We start from the raw sequence: 15,971 nt of genomic DNA, 5'->3' as shown, positions 1-15,971 counted from the left end.
GGAAGAACGTGGTATGTTCTCTATGTCATACATTATTTTTGTCTCGTAGAAGTCAAAGGAAGTCATACCTAACATTGTGGTATCTGAATTATTAGAGTCATCTACCAGATTCAAATATGAGCACGTACCATAGGGGAACAGAAGGAAACTGTCTTTTGAAGGGATTCACTTTATGGCCGCACTTAAGTATGACTCCTTTGGCATCAGTGACACAGTGGGTAATGTGAAAAGAAAGCAGGCAATGTATTTTTGGTTTGGAAAAAGGAACCTAGCTTCTTAGTCTTCAACCAGATTGGAATAAATGAAATTATCTGTGTTTTTAATATTTTCCTTGTCCATACTACAGTCCCTGCTCCCACCTCAATCCCAACCAACAGCTTCCTTAGAGTTCTCAAAGTAATTTGGATCCATCAGAGGACTTACCTGCCCACTCTCACAAAATGCTAATCATCATCCTGTCATAGGGGGTGATCACAGGAGGTCCTATCAGGACAGACTGACCTGATCCCAGGCCCCATTTGCCACTCACCTCAGAGTCTGGAGTCAGCACCAACCATGGCAGGAGGGTCTTCTTTCACTTCTCTTGTTCTCACTCAGCTTTACCTCTCCAAGGGCCAGACCGAAGGAACGTCATCTTTGCCCTTACCCAAATCCTTCACCCTGATTTGATCACCTCAATCCATAGTTCTTCCTAGTTTGAATGTTTTCCAGATAGTATACCCCCTGAGAATTAACAGTTCACAGTGGATACATAATGGCCCTAAGAAGCAAGAAAGGCTGATGGTAGACTAAAAATGAGATGTCACTCATATTTCCAGTGCCACATTCTTTTTTTTTTCAATATATGAAATTTATTGTCAAATTGGTTTCCATACAACACCCAGTGCTCATCCCAAAAGGTGCCCTCCTCAATACCCATCACCCACCCTCCCCTCCCTCCCACCCCCCATCAACCCTCAGTTTGTTCTCAGTTTTGAACAGTCTCTTATGCTTTGGCTCTCTCCCACTCTAACCTCTTTTTTTTTTTTTCCTTCCCCTCCCCCATGGGTTTCTGTTAAGTTTCTCAGGATCCACATAAGAGTGAAACCATATGGTATCTGTCTTTCTCTGTATGGCTTATTTCACTTAGCATAACATTCTCCAGTTCCATCCACGTTCCAGTGCCACATTCTATGGGACCTCTCAGTAGTCTCTTGTTTCTATGGCACTGATAAGGATGGCCCTGATGGATTAAAAAATGATACACTGGAAAATATAGCAATGGCCACTTAACTGAGCATGTGCTGGGTATCAGACTGTGTGCTAGGTTCCTTACTAAATCTTGTCTTTTTTTTTTTTATAAAAATTTTTTTTAACGTTTATTTATTTTTGAGACAGAGAGAGACAGAGCATGAACAGGGGAGGAGCAGAAAGAGAGGAAGACACAGAATCTGAAACAGGCTCCAGGCTCTGAGCTGTTAGCACAGAGCCCGACATGGGGCTCGAACTCACGGACCGTGAGATCATGACCTGAGCCGAAGTCGGACGATTAACCGACCAAGCCACCCAGGCGCCCCCTAAATCTTGTCTTAATGAAATCTGATAGCAACCCTGTAAGCTTCCTATGAGGATCCCCACTTTGAAAATGAACAACCTGAGACTCAGAGAAGCAAAGTCACTTGCTGAAGATCACAGAACTTGTTTGACTTCAAGCCCATGTGTTTTCCACAATTACAGCATGACAGCCTAATTTAGTGCCTGTGTAAACACTGAGTAGCTGCCAATTGTATCAGGGCAAGTCTGAATTATTGTGCAGAATCTTGGCTGTTCCAGTGGTCGTGGCTGGGAGCCAAGAATGAAGGGGTGAAGAACTGGACAACTTTCTCCAATGTGCTTGATGAGCTCTTCCAGATACCAAGCCCCAGGGGTGAATTTATGGAGGGGCATACCCAATAGCTCCCTCCCACTACTCCAAAGTCTAGAAGGGCAGATTCCCCCTGGGGTCCTGAACAGAGATCAATTGCCTGTAGTTCAAAGGTGAGAATCTCCAGGTCAAGTGAAAATTGATAATGAGGTATGTTTTTGAAATCTCAGTGGGACACTTACTCCAAGGTTAGCTGGGGAAACTTGATCGAGACCAAATCAGACTATTTTCAAAAAGAAAGATTCCTTGAGTGAACCATTTTTTTTAGCATAATGTGAGTTGAGAACACTTAACTCTCCTGATATCATTTACTTTGAGTACAATACCTAAAGAGACCATTATAGACCTTAGAGACTAAGCCCAATGTAAGTTATTAAAATTGGAAACATTTTGGAAAATTCTTTTAAGGATACCTTAAAGAGTACATTTTTTTCAGTTGTCTTAGGTGCTACCTATAAAATAGAAGTGCATGCAGTTCCCATGGTTTCTGATATATAGGAAGCTATATTAATTCCTGGAAGCCATCTGGGAACTTAATCTGGGGACTCTAAGAAATGACTTCAGTTTAATTTTCTAGAAGTCATTCCACCACCAACAACAAGAAATCTTGTTTTTAGAGAAAACAGATCCACAAGCTGGGAAACAGATGCATGGTACCCCTAGGAGAGATGGAGAAGACCCCACCCATCCTGTCAGAAAGCACAGGAGTTGGGCTATTTAGTAATCAGTGGACCTTTATGTTACAAAGAAGTCGCTTTGATGTTTTATCTAACTTGGATTACGCTTGACCTATTTAAATCTTGCATATTCTAGTTTTGGGGGCCTTATTTACACTGACACCAGATAGTCACTATTCGGCAAAACTTAGGTTCACTTACAGATCAGAGGAGTTTGACATTCAGTTGCCACTAATAAACTCCTCTTGCTTGGCTGACATCACTCAGAAAAGGAAAGAAGAAAGCATTGCTGTTTGTGGTCCAGTTATTATAAGCCAGGCAGTGTGTGTGAGTGTTTCACCTGCAGTATTCCACCTCTTCCTCACAGCAACCAGACAAAGAATTTCAGGCACTTTGAGGTTAGGTATTTTGCATAAGGTCACACTACCTGAGAAGTTCGGATGCATTCAACCCATTGCTATCTGATTCCAAATTGCAGGATTGATAATAAGTGGGCTTTACTCTAGTTAGTTCCAAATAAAAACACTTTAATATTGAGCTGAATGAATTTAAAATTACTCTTTTATACATAGCGACTTCATGTTAGGTCTTAACGTTTTCGAGGATCAAAGTCTGTCAGTCTGCTTTTTTTTTTTTTTTTTTTTTTTTTTTTTTACTCTTGACCATATGTGATATTTCCTATTTCTCATAGTCTCTTCCCTCTTATCCATGTGGGTGTCTATATCCCACCACTAAACTTTGAGACCTTTCTGCGGAGGACCCATAACAAACTCCAGAGACAGTCAGTATCCTTGATATATCACTTTATACTGCACAAGTATTTCCTATCCCCTCACTCCCAACTCAGTGTTCCCAAGCAGGGCTATTTGGGTTTGTTTGTTTATTTATTTATTTATTTATTTATTTTTAATTTTTTAAAATTTACATCCAAATTAGTTAGCATATAGTGCAACAATGATTTCAGGAGTAGATTCCTTAGTGCCCCTTACCCATTTAGCCCATCCCCCCTCCCACAACCCCTCCAGTAACCATCAGTTTGTTCTCCATATTTATGAGTCTCTTCTGTTTTGTCCCCCTCCCTGTTTTTATATTATTTTTGTTTCCCTTCTCTTATGTTCACCTGTTTTGTCTCTTAAAGTTCTCATATGAGTGAAGTCATGTGATTTTTGTCTTTCTCTGACTAATTTCACTTAGCGTAATACCCTCCAGTTCCATCCACACAGTTGCAGATAGCAAGATTTCACTCTTTTTGATTGCCAAGTAATACTCCATTGTATATATATACACCACATCTTCCTTGCCCATTCATCCATCGATGGACATTTGGGCTCTTCCATACTTTGGCTATTGTTGATAGTGCTGCTATAAACATGGGGGTGCATGTGTCCCTTCGAAACAGCACACCTGTATCCCTTGGATAAATGCCTAGTAGTGCAATTGCTGGGTCATAGGGTACTGCTATTTTTAGTTTTTTGAGGAACCTCCATACTGTTTTCCAGAGTGGCTGCACCAGCTTGCACTGCCGCCAACAATGCAAAAGAGATCCTCTTTCTCCGCATCCTCACCAATATCTGTTGTTGCCTGAATTATTAATGTTAGCCATTCTGACAGGTATAAGGTGGTATCTCATTGTGGTTTTGATTTGTATTTCCCTGATGATGAGTGATGTTGAACATTTTTTCATGTGTCGGTTGACCATCTGGATGTCTTCTTTGGAGAAGTGTCTATTCATGTCTTTTGTCCTTTTCTTCACTGGGTTATTTGTTTTTTGGGTGTGGAGTTTGATAAGTTCTTTATAGATTTTGGATACTAACCCTTTATCTGATATGTCATTTGCAAATATCTTCTCCCATTCCATTGGTTGCCTTTTAGTTTTGCTGATTGTGTCCTTCTCCATGCAGGAGCTTTTTATTTTGATGAGGTCCCAGTAGATCATTTTTGCTTTTGTTTCTCTTGCCTCTGGAGATGTGTTGAGTAAGAATTTGCTGCAGGCAAGATCAAAGAGGTTTTTGCCTGTTTTCTCCTCGAAGATTTTGATGGCTTCCTGTCTTACATTGAGGTCTTTCATCCATTTTGAGTTTATTTTTGTGTCTGGTGTAAGAAAGTGGTCCAGGTTCATTCTTCTGCATGTTGCTGTCCAGTTTTCCCATCACCACTTGCTGAAGAGACTGTCTTTATTCCATTGGATATTCTTTCCTGCTTTGTCAAAGATTAGTTAGCCATACGTTTGTGGGTCCATTTCTGAGTTCTCTCTTCTGTTCCACTGATCTGAGTGTCTGTTCTTGTGCCAGTACCATACTGTCTTGATGGTTACAGCTTTGTAGTATAGCTTGAAGTCTGGGATTGTGATGTCTCTTGCTTTGGTTTTCTTTTTCAAGATCGCTTTGGCTATTTGGGGTCTTTTCTGGTTCCATACAAATTTTAGGATTATTTGTTCTAGCTCTGTGAAGAATGCTGGTGTTATTTTGATAGGGATTGCCTTGAATATGTAGATTGATTTGGATAGTATTGACATTTTAACAATATTTTTTCTTCCTATCCAGGAGCATGGAATCTTTTTCCATTTTTTGGTGTCGTCTTCAATTTCTTTCATCAGCTTTCTATAGTTTTCAGGGTATAGATTTTTCACCTCTTTGGTTAGATTTATTCCTAGGTATTTTATGGTTTTTTGTGCAACTGTAAATGGGATTGATTCCTTGATTTCTCTTTCTGTCACTTCATTGTTGGTGTATAGGAATGCAACCGATTTCTGTGCATTGATTTTATATCCTGCAACTTTGCTGAATTCATGAATCAATCTAGCAGTTTTTTTGGTGGAATCTTTTGAGTTTTCTATATAGAATATAATGTCATCTGCAAAGAGTGAAAGGCTGACCTCCTCCCAAGCAGGGCTATTTGTATCATTTACCCATTTGAAGGACTATCATTTAATTACACAATAGAATTATCCATTGAGTTATAGATTTCAATTAGAAATCTCAAATTTTATGATCTCTACAATCCAGAGAATACAATCTCTAGAAACATATGGGATATATAGAGACACATGGGATATTAACTATTACTTTTGTTTATTCAACATGCATCAGGAAGCAACCTACTGTATGTCAGGTACTAGGTTAGATGCTTGGGTTCTTAGTACATGAAATAGGTGGTAGTCTTTACTCTTGGAGAAGTCAGCCAAGTGAATAGAAAGATAGTGAATACATGTGTTATAATATTGTCAGGGGCTGGAGAAGCAACAATAATGTACTCACAACCCCATTCCCTAATTCATGTTTTTTATTCTGTACTGGCAGATGTTAAAATTTACCATGAGTCGCCTTCTAGGCTAACTGATATTTTTGTTTAGTGCTAAGTCCTATCCACATTAGTGAAGGAATGGCTTGATGCAAATTTTTTTCCCAGCAAAGTGACTTCTACAATCTGCAGGGAAATTTTTCCTAGTTCTCACGGAATTTTGTTCTTCGCAAAATTGTCATGTGGCCAAGAGTAGATGGTTATTTTGTCTGTTGGTTGAGGCAAACAGACTTCTATCTGATTAAATATGATCTCTGGGTTCTTTATAAGTCAAGGAGAATCACAGCCTCTTTGAGAAAGGCCTCAGGAAGATACAAGAAAATCTTGCAACTGTGGTAACTCAGTTCCAGGAAGCTGCAGAGGGTCATAGTCTGGCTTCATGCTCTCCGGTCTTACATATCCACTCAGTAGACTCTGGCCAGGGAGCATCCCAAACATAACAGGTGAGTTGTGAGAATAAACTCCACAATTTTATTGCTGAGAAATTTAGACAAGCCAGTCTCCAAGGGATATGTCCAATCACTCCCTGTGTCTCATCTCTAGGCTTTTATCTGCCTCCATAAAGACACTGATACCCTGAGAAGACTTCTTTGCCAACAGGTAGTATTTGGTAATTTAATTTACTTGAAGTGTGTATCTTGACTGATCTTGACTTTGTCACTCATCTTAACTTTGCAACATAACAATATGCACAATATATTGTTAAGGAAATGCCTAGACTCATCTATCACTCATTTTGTTTTGCATTTTATCCCTTAATTTCTGCATAATTAATAAAAAATAATTTAACATTATTTCCAGATAAGCAATAAAAGAGGTTATTATTGAAGTAATTAACTAAAAATGAAATATACTCTTTTGTATTAATATGGTTTTGTAGGCTCCTTGGATCAGATAACAAAAGGCAATCATCGCATACCATCTTCATAATTTCCCCATATCTAAGAACTCTTCTCTGTATTATTTATTTGATATTTGATTTAAATCTTTACTTAAGTAAACATCATGCTTTGGGAAGAAAGAGAGAAGGTAGGAAGAATTATGGCCTCATGGAGACTGGCAGGGCAGAGTGGAAATGCTAAAACCAGACAGAGAGAAGAGGGACTAAGCAGGTAATAATGACCCCAAGGGCTAAGAACAAGAGTGGGCAGGAATATGGTAAGGATGGGGAAGGAGGCAGGTATTGGCAGAACCTCGGCAACATGAATTCCCGCAATTTCATGAATTGAGAAAGAAAGACTAGATCCAGAGGTATGAATGGAATTTGGAGGGTAGGTGGTTAGGAGGTTTGGGGATTGGTTTAGAAGAACTGGGGTAGTAGACTGAAGTTTGACTGACGCTGTGAACACCTGAGGAATGAGTGTTTAATGCTGGGAGAAGACTGAAAAGAAGGGATTGATGGAAGTTGAGGAAATAGGAAGCTAGTGGAAGCATCAGGATGGGAACTGAGACAGTACCCTAAGGTTGGGTTGAAGAAAGAGGACCTGAGAATGGAGTGTGAGAGCAGAGAACTGGGGAGCAGGGAGGTACCAGGAAGGCTAAGGAAGAGGATGCAGAAGGGTACAGAGTGAGTGCAAAGGGCAAGGTTGCACTAAGGAGGAACAGAAGCCAGAGTGTCTGTTGAAATGGGGAGGAGGCAGTGGTTTACCCTGGAGAAATGTACACAAGGATTAAATGTCCACCATTACAGTATGGTCTCCTGAGACTGCAGTGGTCCAGGTCAATGTCCATTGAGTTAAGAGGACATGTGCATGTACCACCCAAAGCTACTTTCAAAGAGTAGTTTGTGGTACAGGTGCCTGTGTGTGTGTGTGTGTGTGTGTGTGTGAAATGAATCATGTAGAGATGAAAAATATGACATCTGAAATGAAAAATACCCTGTGTGGGATTAAGAGGGAAAGATAAACTTGGAGTTAATTGCAATAGAAATTCAAACTGAAAAGCACAAAAAAGAAAACAGACTGAAAATATTAAAAGTCTGAAAGACCTGTGTAACAACATTAAAAAAAAAAAAGCTTAACATACATGTAATTGGAGTTGCAGGGGGAAAAAAGTGGGAGATGCAGAAAAAATATTTGAGGAAATGATAGCTGAACATATTCTAAATTTGAGGAAAATACAAAGCCACAGATCTATGAAGCTTAATAAACTCCAAACAAAATAAGTAAAAAGAAATCTACACTGAAGCACATCAATCAAACTGTCAAAAGTAAGTGATCAAGAAAAAAGCTACAATGCAACCAGAGGAAAAAAGATACTTTACCTATGGAGGAACAAAGAACCACAGCTGACTTCAAGTTTCTCATCAGTAACTAAACAAGGCAGAAAACAATGGAGCGACATCTTTTTTTTTTTTTTTAACGTTTATTTATTTTTGAGACAGAGAGAGACAGAGCATGAACGGGGGAGAGGCAGAGAGAGGGGGAGACACAGAATCGGAAGCAGGTGGAGCGACATCTTTAAAGTGCTGAGAGAGAAAAACAAAACTAGGTCTACTCAGTAAAACATTCTGCAAAAATGAAGGCAAAATATCAGACAAAAGCTGAGAAAATCTATTGTTAGAACATCTGCAATATAATCAATATGAAAGGAAATTCTTTCGGCAGCAGGAAGTGATATCAGATAAGAAGTTGGATATACATAAAGGAATAAGGAACACTAGGATTGATAAATATGTGAGAAAATGTAAAAGATATTTTTCCTCATTTCCACCTCTTTATAATTGACTATTTGAAGACAAATAATGTGTTGTGGAGGTTATAACATATGTAGAAGTAACATGTATGGACAAATCAAAACCACACTGAGATACCACCTCACGCCAGTCAGAGTGGCCAAAATGAACAAATCAGGAGACTGTAGATGCTGGAGAGGATGTGGAGAATCGGGAACCCTCTTGCACTGTTGGTGGGAATGCAAACTGTGCAGCCACTCTGGAAAACAGTGTGGAGGTTCCTCAAAAAATTAAAAATAGATCTACCCTATGACCCAGCAATAGCACTACTAGGAATTTACCCAAGGGATACAGGAGTGCTGATGCATAGGGGCATTGTACCCCAATGTTTATAGCAGCACTTTCAACAATAGCCAAATTATGGAAAGAGCCTAAACATCCATCAACTGATGAATGGATAAAGAAATTGTGGTTTATATACACAATGGAATACTATGTGGCAATGAGAAAGAATGAAATATGGCCTTTTGTAGCAATGTGGATGGAACTGGAGAGTGTTATGCTAAATGAAATAAGTCAGGCAGAGAAAGACGTATACCATATTTTTTCACTCATATGTGGATCCTGGGAAACTTAACAGAAGACCAGCAGGGAGGGGAAGTGGGGAAAAACAGTTACAGAGAGGGAAGGAGGCAAATCATAAGAGACTCTTAAATACTGAGAACAAACTGAGGGTTGATGGGGGGTGGGGGGAGAGGGGAAAGTGGGTGATTGGCATTGAGGAGGGCACCTGTTGGGATGAGCACTGGGTCTTGTATGGAGACCAATTTGACAATAAATTATACATAAAAAAATAAAAGTAAATAAACTTAAAAAAATGCCCCCAAAAACCCCACTCCCATGTATGGCAACAATTACACCACATGGGAGGAAGAAGATGGAACCATAGTATAATAAGACTCTTACACACCCATGTTAAATGGTAGTATAATATTTGACCATGATAAGTTAAAGATGTACAATGTAAGCCCTAGAGCAACCACTAGAACAAAAGGCAAATAGTTATAGCAACTAAGCCAATAATGTATGAACGGAACCACAAAATATATTCAATTAATCCAAAAGAAGGCAAAAAAATGAGAGAAAAATGGAACAAAGAAGAGAGGAGATTAGTAGAAAATAAGTATCAGTATGGCAGGTTTACCAAGCTATATGGATACAGTGTAAATGGTATTCAGTGTAAATGGATTCAGTGTAAATGGTATAATGGTATGTATAATGGTAAGTGGAATAAACACTCTAATTACAATGTAGAGATTGTCTGATTGGATAAAACAGCAAGACTCAACCATTTGCCACCCACAAGAAATCCAAGTTAGGTATAAAGACACACAGGTTAAAAGTAAAAGGATGAAAAATGACAATACCACACAAACACTAGTCAAAAGAAAAGTTGATTGGCTATATTAATAATAGGCAAAGTAGATTTAAGAACAAGCAATCTTATCAGAGGAAAAGAGGACATTTCAAAATGATAAAGAGATTGATTCATCAAGAGATCATGCTACCACAAATGTGTATTCGCTCAATATCACAGCTGCAAATTATATGATGCAAAAACTGATAGAATAGAAAGGAAAAATAAATGAATCCTCAATTATGGTTGGAAACTTCAACAATCCTCTCTTGGTTATTGGTGAAACAAGAAGACAGAAAATCAACAAGGACTTAGAAGACATGAACAAATCTATGAAGCAAATTGACCTAATTAATATTTCAAATAAATATGGAGTATTCATAAATAAGGACCATAAAATGGGCCAAAACCAAGTCTCAAACTTAAAAGGATTGAAAGTATGTGAAATATATTCTTTAATTACAACTGAATTAAATTAGAAATACAGAAAAAGGGGCACCTAGGTGGCTCAGTCAGTTAGGCGGCCAACTTAGGCATCTCATGGTTCATGAGTTTGAGCCCTGCTTTGGGCTCACTGCTGTCAGTGCAGAGCCTGCTTTCGATCTTCTGTCCCTGTCTCTCTCTGCCCCTCCCTTTCTCTCTCTCTCAAAAATAAAGAAACATTAAAAAAATAACAGATATGTGAAAATCCCTAAATATTTGGAAATTAAAGAACTTCTAAAGAAACCACACATCAGAAAACAAAGTGTAAGTGAATTTAGAAAATATTTGGAAGTCAGAAAGCAAGCCACAAAATAACGGAAAATATTTGGAAAATATATATCTGATTAAGAGCATTAGTGCAGAATATATAAAGAACATTCACAGTTCAATAAGAAGTCAAACAGTCCTTCCCACTAAAGTTTGAACCCTTTGCCAAAGAAGCTATACAAATGGCAGTTAGGGGTGCCTAGGTGGCTCAGTTGGTTAGGTGTCTGACTCTTGATTTTGGCTCCGGTCATGATCTCATGGTTTGTGAGTTTGATCCCCACATCAGGCTCTGCACTAACAACATGGAACCTGCTTGGGATTCTCTCTCTCTCTCTCTCTCTCTCAAAAACAAATAAGTAAACATTTTTTAAATGGCAATTAAATACATGAAAAGCTATTCAAAATTAATATTGGGGAAACACAAAAACCACAGTGAGACTCTTGGCCTGCTGCTCTCTGGCTCCTACTCTCTCCTTCTCTCTTCTGGGGCCCTGCCATCATGGGTCCCTGATCCCACTAGCTGCTCTCCACCCTCTTGCTGCTCCTCTCCAGGGTCCACACTGCACGCCGCAACACACTTGCCAACTTCACTTAGCCCCTGAGCTGCTGGGCACCTGGGTCTTCCAGGTGGGCCCTGACGGTTCCCTGCATGATGTCAGTTGCTTGGTTATGGGACCACCAGAAGGAAAAAGTAGTGGTGCACTTGAGAGTTTGGACATAGCATGGCTATGCTGGCCATTTCACCATTTACAATCAAGGCTTTGAGATGGTGTTAAATGACTACAAGTGATTTGCCTTTTTTTTTTTATTTTAGTTTAGAGAGAGAGAGAACATGAGTGGGGGAGAGGGACAGAGGGAGAGAGAGAGAGAGAAAGAGAGAGAGAGAGAGAGAGAGAGAGAATCCCAAGCAGGCTCCATGCTCAGCTGGAACCCCCCATAGGGCTCAATCCCATGACCCTGGGATCATGACCTGAGCTGAAATCAAGAGTGGACGCTCAACCAACTGAGCCACTCAGGTGCCCCAGTTTGCCTTTTTATAGTTATTGAATAGAGCATCTGTTGAGGGGCTCTTTTATTTTTATTTTTACTTTTATTTTTATTTTTATTTTTTATTTTTATTTTTATTTTTGGAAGGTCTCTTTTTAAAAGACAGGCAAAAATAGACTTTGGGACTAAGAGAGAGGGCAGCATACAGCCATGGACCTGCCTACCTCTAAGAGCTAGACAAGGCCTCTAGCAGGCCTTTATATTCACGTTTTAATGCCGAAGAGTCCTGGTGACCAACCTCCAAGGCAGCTGCCCTCCTGAACATTTCCTTGGAAAGCAGCAACGGCCATTTTGAATGGGAACAACCAGAGACTACACAGGAAAAAGAAAGAAAAACCTGGAAGTCCTAGGTGGCTTACCATTCAGCCTTTGAATAAAAGGAACAATATGCATCAAGTTTTTCTCTTTGGGATATTCAGTTGAAATGATTTTTCCAAACTGATTAAGATTTGCATTTTGTGTTTTATTTTGTTCATAGTGCAAATTTTATTCCCAGTTAAATTATCTTCCCTTGTGCCTTCTTTCTCTAATTACCTTGAGGAGTCCCAGCCCCTACTGTAAGGAGAAAATAATGCTTCAGGATATCTTGAGATGCACAGATATGTTATTGGTGGGGGGGATGGTTCCGTAGAGGACACATTCAGGGGAACAGGCTTTCTGACATAAGTCAAACTGCTAAAGGGTATCTTTACAGGTCATAGGCCTGCAGTACCCTGGCCAGAAAGATGGGATGATTAGTATATTTTTGTTTCTTTGTTTTTTTATTAGGTACAGCTTTGTGCTCAGAACTCGACATACTTTCCTTACAAAAATCCTATGAAGTAGATATTACTGGCTTAATTTTACAGATAGAGAAAATTAGTCTCTTACAAATGCTTAAGATCACACAGCATCTAATTGTAAAATGACAAGAGCTAGTCTTTCAAGCCTAAGGACCTCCCTGGGGCTAAAGAGTGAAAGAAAAGCCATTTCACAAAGAAGTAATGGTACTTGGAGTGACATTTCAGTGGATTTTCTGGTGAATCCCAGTTCATAAGCATCATGGATGTTAGTTTAATGGAATGGAATATGCATTGCGTTGGCTCCTGTTGAAATTTTAGGAGAATTGGCTTAAAGCTTATGTTTCCTTACCAAATTAGGCTACTCCCTTTCTTTCCTAAACCAGGGTCCTTTGTTCAAGACAAAAACTTACCTTCTTTCCTTTTGTAGTCCTCCAAATTGGAAGGAGAGCTTTGTAAATTTCAAATTCAGTACAAAATAAGTACCCTTGCCAAGTTGACTTTTCTCAATTACACTGTTGTTCACACTGATTGCTTTCTTTTGGTTCTTTCCTACTAAACAATGGACTAGTTTCCTACCCAGTTGTCACAACTGATTAATATCAGCCTTGGTAAACTGAGAAGCTGTGGGGCCGCACCCAGTCCAGATTTTCTGGGAGGGCTTCTCTCCTGTAATTTTGCTTGAATGGAAGAATCTCTAGGTACCAGATTTTTGTCGTTATTTTATTGGTTCAGATACCTTTGTGTGACATCTGAGAGGCACTGGTCTGCTATTCTGGGAAAGTCATGACTTACAAAGGTGAAGTAGCAGTATACCTCATTACTTCCACCTGGATAACTTTCTTCCATCCTACCCCTGGACTTGATAATTCATCACTCAGGATCTTGATGCCACTTCTGTTGAAACCCTCCCCAGCTCTCTCCATTACTAGGAGACATGCCATTGTTTTGGTTTGCGCTGTGCTTTGCAGTCACCTCTGCTCAGGTAGTACTCTACTAACTGTTGTAATGGAGTGATCTGACAGCGTGTCTTCATCCACTTCCAGACTGAAAAGTTGTACATCTCCCTGTGTATCTTCAGAACCTAATTACATAGAACTTTATGAGTGTTTGGGAAATTGACTACACTTCTCTTGTCTTTTCAAAGACTTTCCACAAGTAACATCAGTTTACAAAGAATTAATTCTATAGGATTCTAGAAGCACAAATCAGGATTGATGCTGTGTTTATATTTTTGGTTCTTTGCTCTAAAAAATATCAGGTTCCCTGTCTCCAGAGTTCTAAAAGATTGTGTATTTTCAAACTGATTTTCAGGATGTAAATACTGACAAAGCAGCTAGTATGTATAAGAATGTTGTTAATATGGAGTTTAAAATCACCTCTATGAAAGTCTTCTTTTTTCTTCTTATTTCTCTGAGCAACTTTGCATGTAAATGTTTCGATTATGGAAAAGAAGTCTTGGTGGGTACAAAATTGCAGATATTTTGTGTTAGGAGGCACCATAATACAGCACTGCTTAGGCATTCTCTGTCATAATTGCTTATTTGTCTTCCCCTCAGGTCTTTAAGCTCTATGAGGGTGGGGATCAACTTTATATTACTAACCATTTTACTCCCTATGTATAGCATGGTACTTGATAAATAATAGGCCTTCAATAAATATTTGTAGATAGAAAACCCCACAATGAAATACCACTATACACATACCCACACACTAATGCCTAAACTTTAAATATGGACAATACCAAGTGTAGACAAGGATATAGCGTAACTACAACATTTACCCATTGCTGGGGGCAATACAAAATGGTTCACACTCTTCGAAAAATTATTTGGAAATTTTGTATAAAGATAAATACAGCTTTATCATATGACTACATGATACCATTTGACCCAGAAGTCTTATTTGTAGTATTTACTCAGAAGGAATTGAAATATATGTCAAACAAGGATTTGTATTCAAATGTTCATAGCAGCTTTATTTGTAGTTGCCCCAAACTGAAAATAACCCAAATGTCCATCGATTGGCAAATAAGCAAATTGTGGTGTACCCACACAATGGAATATCACTCAACAATAAAAAGAAGTAGCTTATCGGGGCACCTGGATGAATCACTCTGTTAGAGTTAAGCATTGAACTCTTGGTTTCGGCTCAGGTCGTGATCTCACGGTTCGTGAGTTGGAACCCCGCATCGGTCTCTGTGCTGACGGCACAGAGCCTGCCTGGGATTCTCTCTCTCTCCCTCTCTCTCTGCCCCTCCTCTGCTCTGTCTCTCAAAATAAATAAAAACTCAAAAACATTTTTAAAAAGTAATAACTTACTGATACATGCAACAACATAATGAATTTCCAATGCATTATGGTAAATTCAAAAATTCATCCTCAAAAGACAACTACTATATGATTTAATTTATATGAAATTTTAGAAGAGGCAAAACTCTCATGAAAGAAAGGAGATCAGTGGGGTTCCCAGGAGCCAGGAACTATGGGGGCAAAGAGGTCAACGGTGAAGATGCACAGAGAAATTTCTTGGGATGATGAAAATGTTCAATATTACAATTTTGGTGATGATAATACCACTGAATACATGTTTAAAAACATGTATCTAATAGTATACACAATTAGTGAATTTTGTTATGTATATTAAACTTTCATAAAGCTGATTTTTAAAAAATCATTCATAATTACCCCATCTAGGAAGAAACCCTGCAAATGCTCCCATTTTAGCATCTCATTTAAGTCTAGTAGCAGCATAGAGATCTGGAGTCTAGCTTCCTGGGGTAAATCCTGGTCAACCAGCTGGTAGCTGCTGGCTATAGGCAAATTGCTTATTAATCCTAATATTTTTTTATCTACAAAGTATAGATAAAAATTGTATCCGGACACTTAAGGTCTTATTGAGGAATCAGTAGAATACTTAGCATAGTTCCTGAGACAAAGGAAGTACTCCAAATGTTAGTTATTTTTCATCCCTATAAAAATGAGACCACAGGACACATATGGTTCTGCATTTCCCATGCAGATCCTAAAGCATTTATTCTAAATTGTAGGATGTACCAACTTCATTATATCTTATTTCCTCAGTGTGTGTGTGTGTGTGTGTGTGTGTGTGTGATGTGTGAATTATACCTTATTGACTGCTTGTGGATTTTAAAGTATATTTAGTTTATGATGGGTAGAACTTCTTTTATTGTAGCTTTTAAATTTTTAATCTTATGAAAACCTGCTAAAAGTTAAAATTCTTTTACTCGATTCTTTCTTTTTCCCTCTTTCACCCTGTGGAGTATGTTTATTGACTACAGATGTTAAGCACTTCACTAAGGAATGGAAAGCAGCAAGATAGAATATGTACTCCACCTGAGTGGTTGCATAGAAACCAGCCATGTCTCTGAACCTTTAAGAACTCAAGTGGAAAGTACACTTAG

This window comes from Lynx rufus, unplaced genomic scaffold (assembly GCF_022079265.1).
Source record: "Lynx rufus isolate CCGP_SWC_20201006 ecotype Redwood Valley unplaced genomic scaffold, mLynRuf1.p SCAF_6, whole genome shotgun sequence".
NCBI lineage: Eukaryota > Metazoa > Chordata > Mammalia > Carnivora > Felidae > Lynx > Lynx rufus.
Note: the sequence above shows the minus strand (reverse complement) of the source record.